Source organism: Melanerpes formicivorus, unplaced genomic scaffold (genome assembly GCF_026170545.1).
Source record: "Melanerpes formicivorus ecotype bairdi unplaced genomic scaffold, bMelFor1.0.p_v2 SCAF_85, whole genome shotgun sequence".
In the NCBI taxonomy this organism is placed as follows: domain Eukaryota; kingdom Metazoa; phylum Chordata; class Aves; order Piciformes; family Picidae; genus Melanerpes; species Melanerpes formicivorus.
The window spans coordinates 1-5,664 of record NW_027142437.1 but is presented as its reverse complement, the minus strand read 5'-3'; the positions used below and the strand labels follow the sequence as shown (position 1 = coordinate 5,664).

The following is a 5,664-nucleotide window of genomic DNA, read 5'->3' as shown; positions in this document are numbered from 1 at the left end:
TGTGAGCAACCTGCTGTAGTGTGAGGTGTTCCTGCCCATGGCAGGGGGGTTGGAACTGGCTGAGCCTTGAGGTCCCTTCCAGCCCTGACAATTTTATGATCCTAATGCATTAAAGGAGGTCTCCATCAGGCCAGATACTCAAGGTGGTCTGGTTGGTTAAAGTTTACTCTGTTGCCACTTAGAGTCACAATGAAGTAACTTAGAATCACAGAATCAATAAGGGTGGAGAAGACCTCAGAGATCATCAAGTCCAACCCGTCACCCAAGGCCTCATGACTGACTAAACCATGGCACCCAGTGCCACATCCAACTTCTTCAGTAACCAAGAACAGTAACCAGGCCAGGAGGCAGGATGTGCAGAAGATGTTTTATTGAGTAAAATCCTGCTGCTGCTGCTGCTATTTACAGAGTGAAGTTCAGAGCTGCAACCTAGTGAAGCACAGCAACGTGTTAACTATGTTCCTCTGACATCTGGAGCATCTTGAAATCCATCTGCAACTACTTAGTACAGCAATCATCTGCCCATCACTGAGCTCATAATTGAGATTCAATCTTTCTGAAGGATAGCCAAGAGGAATGCTAAGGGAGAGCTGAGTTCAGAGCAAACAGGCTGCTATGTGAATTCCATACCCACAAGAGCTGAGGCAAGTGTCAAGAGGTTTGAAGGCAGCTTCTGTGTTTCCCTGTTGCTCTTCTTATCTCTGCAGGAGGAGATGAAAAAAAATAACATCATCAATTACAAACCTCCAGGGCTTAAGAGTAATATCCACAGCTCAAACACACAGCTCCCTCCATGGCAATCTGGCTTCTGTAAGTCAGAGTGGTGCCTTAACCCACAGCTGAGTGAACCTTGACAAAACACTTACTTATGGATTAAAAGCTAGATGATCCATTTGAAGGCTGCCACAGGAGACAGGAAGAAATGAGAAGGGATGCAACTGCTACCTAGCACAACTGGAAATGGGGAGGTTCAGGTTGGATGTTAGGAAGGAGTTCTTCCCCATGAGGGTGGTGAGAGACTGGCACAGGTTGCCCAGGGAGGTGGTGGAAGCCTCAACCCAAAGCTTCTGCTTTGGAGCACAGCCCTGTGAGGAGAGGCTGAGGGAGCTGGGGTTGCTTAGCCTGGGGAAGAGAAGGCTCAGGGGAGACCTTCTTGCTCTCTGCAACTGCCTGAAGGGAGGTTGTACCCAGGTGGGGGTTGGTCTCTTCTGCCAGGCACCCAGCACCAGAACAAGAGGACACAGTCTCAAGCTGTGCCAGGGGAGGTTTAGGCTGGAAGAGAAGGGCCATGAGGATGAGCAGAGGGCTGGAGCATCTCTCCTATGAGGACAGACTGAAGGAGTTGGGGCTGTTCAGTCTGGAGAAGAGAAGGCTCCAAGGAGACCTAATTGTGGCCTTCCAGTGTCTGAAGGGGTGGAGACCTAATTGTGGCCTTCCAGTGTCTGAAGGGGGCTACAAGAAAGCTGGGGAGGGATTTTTGAGGGAGTCAGGGAGTGATAGGAATGGGGGGGATGGAGCAAATCTAGAAATGGGTAGATTCAGATTGGATATTAGGAAGAAGTTCTTCTCCATGAGGGTGGTGAGAGCCTGGCACAGGTTGCCCAGGGAGGTGGGTGGGAAGCCTCCTGCCTGGAGGTGTTTGCAGCCAGGCTGGATGTGGCTGTGAGCAACCTGCTGTAGTGTGAGGTGTCCCTGCCCCATGGCAGGGGGGTTGGAACTGGCTGAGCCTTGAGGTCCCTTCCCACCCTGCAATTCTCTGATACTATGAGTACCTTAGCCCCAAGCCTTGCAGTCTCTTTGCTGGAAGCCTTGCAGGGCAAAACTGGTCAGTAGCAGCCATTCCTTGCTCACCTCTCAGCAGCTAATCATTCCTCCCTGCTCAGTAGTTAATCATTTTTCGAAGAGCATCATAGCATTTCCACTTGTCTGGGATGTAGAAAGGCTCAAAGATGTGAGGGAAAGGAGTGTCATAGCCACACACTCTTGAGATGGGAGCTTCCAAATTCAAAAAGCATTCTTCCTATTGAGAGAAAAAAAACAAACAAACCAGAATCAGTGTTAGTGAGGCCATTGCTGCCAGGAGCCCCTGCATCACAAACTCAGGTGACATGAACTTTGCCAGACTGGCAGTCCTGGAAATTCAAACCTAAGCAGTCCAGACTAGAACAGTGCTGCCTTTTGCCCAAAGGTCCCTATGGAAATAACAGCTTGTGCTGATGGCATTTTCATTTGTCACAGTATCACAGTATAACTTAGGTTGGAAAGGACCTCGAGGATCATCAAGTCCAACCTATCAACACAGACCTCATGACTAGACCATGGCACCAAGTGCCACGTCCAATCTCCTCTTGAACACCTCCAGGGATGGGGACTCCACCACCTCCCTGGGCAGCACATCCCAATGAGGAATGACTCTCTCAGTGAAGATCTTTCTCCTCACCTCGAGTCTAAACCTCCCCTGGCACAGCTTGAGACTGTGTCCTCTTGTTCTGGTGCTGCTTGCCTGGGAGAAGAGACCAACCCCTTCCTGGCTACAACCACTCTTTCAGGTAGTTTGTAGAGGGCAATGAGGTCACCCCTGAGCCTCCTCTTCTCCAGGGCTAAACAACCCCAGCTCCCTCAGCCTCTCCTCACAGGGCTGTGCTCAAGGCCTCTCCCCAGCCTTGTTGCCCTTCTCTGGACACCTTCAAGTGTCTCAATGTCCTTCTTAAACTGAGGGGCCCAGAACTGGACACAGGACTCAAGGTATGTGGCCTAACCAATGCAGAGTCCAGGGGCAACAATGACTTCCCTGCTCCTGCTGGCCACACTATTCCTAATGCAGGCCAGGATGCCATTGGCCTTCTTGGCCACCTGGGCACACTGCTGGCTCATATTCAGGTGGCTGTCGATCAGCACCCCCAGGTCCCTCTCTGTTTGGCAGCTCTCAGCCACTCTGACCCCAGCCTGTAGCTCCTGCATGGGGTTGTTGTGGCCAAAGTGCAGCTCCTGAGCACTTGGACTTGTTGAATGCCATCCCATTGGACTCTGCACCATCTGTCCAGTCGGTCGAGGTCCCTCTGCAGAGACTTTCTACCCTCTAACTGAGTAACATCTGCTCCTAACTTGGTGTCATCTGCAAACTTGCTGATGACTGACTCGACCCCCTCATCCAGATCATCAATGAAGATGTTAAAGAGCACAGGGCCCAGCACTGATCCCTGGGGGGACACCACTGGTGACTGGCCTCCAGCTGGCATGTGACACCATTCACCACCACTCTCTGGGCTCAGCCTCCAGCCAGTTCCTAACTCTGCATGTGTGCCGTATTCAGGCAGAGGCAGGTTATATTTAGCACATCTGCTGCTATACATCCAAGCATGTGCTGCCAAGAAACAAATACTGTAGGAACAAAGCAGTAGAGTTTCCTTTCCTGGGCCATGTTTAAGCACACAGGAAAATTACCTCAGCTAAGAAGTGTGTGTTATTTGTTAGATACATGAATATCACAGCCAAGCTTCTTTGAGTCCTTACATTGCTAAGACTCTGACTCAGAAGCATTAGGCAGGCAGGGAAATCAACAATTGGAACTCAAGTGCATTAGAGTAGAGTAGAGTAGAGTAGAGTAGAGTAGAGTAGAGTAGAGTAGAATAGAGTAGAATAGAATAGAATAGAATAGAATAGAATAGAATAGAATAGAATAGAATAGAATAGAATAGAAAAGAATAGGTTGGAAGAGGCGTTTGAGCTCATCAAGTCCAACCTATCATCCAACACCATCTAATCAACTAAACATGCAACCAAGCACCCCATCCAGTCTCCACCCAAACACCTCCAGTGATGGTGACTCCACCACCTCCCCAGGCAGCCCATTCCAATGGGCAATCACTCCTTTCTGTAAGAATTTCTTCCTAACCTCCAGCCTAAACCTCCCCTGGCACAGCTTGAGACTGTGTCCTCTTGTTCTGGTGCTGGGCTGCCTGGGAGAAGAGACCAAGCCCCACCTGGCTACAACCTCACTTCAGGTAGTTGTAGACAGCAATAAGGTCACCCCTGAGTCTCCTCCTCTCCAGGCTAAGCAGCCCCAGCTCCCTCAGCCTCTCCTCACAGGGCTGTGTTCCAAACCCCTCACCAACTTCGTTGGCCCTTCTCTGGACTCGTTTCCAGCAAGTCAACCTCCTTCCTAAACTGAGGGGCCCCAGAACTGGACACAGGACTCAAGGTGGTGGCCTAACCAGTGCAGTGTCCACGGGCTGAATGATCTCCCTGCTCCTGCTGCTGCTCCTCAAACTCTGCAGCTCTATGTTGTAAACCTTCAGCTTCTAACAAAAGAGTTTGCTCCTTTCTGAGATTACTTTGAAAGACTTCTATAAGTTAGCCACAGCTTAGACTGATTCATTTTGCTCATCACCAGTTTGATTAATTTGCACCATTAATGTTCCCCTCAAATGGGGAGAAATATTAGTTTGCTGCTAAAAGGATTTGTGATTGCCAAGCAGATGTATATTTATATTGTAAAGACATCTCAGCAATTAAGGAAAGAAAAAAAACAATAACAAGCACTTTGTGGGGGGGTGGGAATCTGGGTAGTTCATTAGCTTGTTACCATTAAAAAAGCAATTAATGGTCATTTCTTTTCCTGCACAGAGCTGAAGTACATAAACCAATGGCCACAAAGTTCAATGCACTAGAGAAAAAGCAGTGTAAGATAAAAATGGACTGAGGGAGAGGAGGAGGGAGAGAGGAGAGGGAGAGGAGAGGGTGAGGAGGGGGAGAGGAGAGGAGGAGAGAGGGAGAGGCGAGAGGGAGAGGGAGAGGGGAGAGGGAGAGGGAGAGGGAGAGGGAGAGGGAGAGGGGAGAGGGAGAGGGAGAGGGAGAGGGAGAGAGGGAGAGGGAGAGGGAGAGGGAGAGGGAGAAGGAGAGGAGACTCGAGGAGGGGAGGGGAGGAGAGGAGAGGGGAGGGGAGGGGGAGGGGAGAGGAGAGGAGACTCAAGGAGAGGAGACTCAAGGAGAGGAGACTCAAGGAGAGGAGACTCAAGGGAGACTCAAGGAGACTCAAGGGAGACTCAAGGAGACTCAAGGAGACTCAAGGAGACTCAAGGAGACTCAAGGAGAGGAGAGGGAGAGGAGAGGAGAGGAGAGGAGAGGAGAGAGGAGAGGAGAGGAGAGGAGAGGAGAGGAGAGGAGAGGGAGAGGGGAGGGGAGGGGAGGGGAGGGGAGAGGAGGGGGAGGAGAGGGGACGGGGAGGGGGAGGGGAGGGGAGGGGAGGGGAGGGTGGGGAAGGGGAGGTGGAGGGGGAGGGGAGGGGAGGGGGAGGGGAGGGGGAGGGGGAGGGGAGGGGGAGGGGCGAGGGGAGGGGGGGAGGGGAGGGAGGGGAGGGAGAGGAGAGGGAGAGGAGAGGGAGGAGAGGAGAGTGGAGAGGAGAGGGAGAGGAGAGGAGGCTCTTCCCCCATGAGAGTGGTGAAGCCCTGGAATGGGTTGTCCAGGAGGTGGTTGAGGCCCCATCCCCTGGAGGTGTTTTAAGCCCAGTCTGGATGAGGCTCTGGCCAGGCTGATGTAGTGTGGGGTGTCCCCTGCCCATGGCGGGGGGTTGGAACTAGCTGATCCTTGTGGTCCCTTCCAACCCCTGACTGGATACTATGATACTATGATACTATGAATCGCTGCTTGTGAAACACCCACAGA

At 51.6% G+C, this 5,664-nt stretch overlaps 1 long non-coding RNA gene across 1 annotated transcript; it reads right to left on the bottom strand.

Moving 5' to 3' along the window:
* Positions 1-355: 355 nt before the first annotated feature.
* On the bottom strand, positions 356-2,229 carry LOC137454828 (uncharacterized). Its single transcript, XR_010990688.1, has 2 exons — positions 1,852-2,229; positions 356-701 (listed from the first exon to the last, which is right to left on the bottom strand). It is a non-coding gene; the product is annotated as an uncharacterized lncRNA (long non-coding RNA).
* Between the last annotated feature and the right edge of the window lie 3,435 nt (positions 2,230-5,664).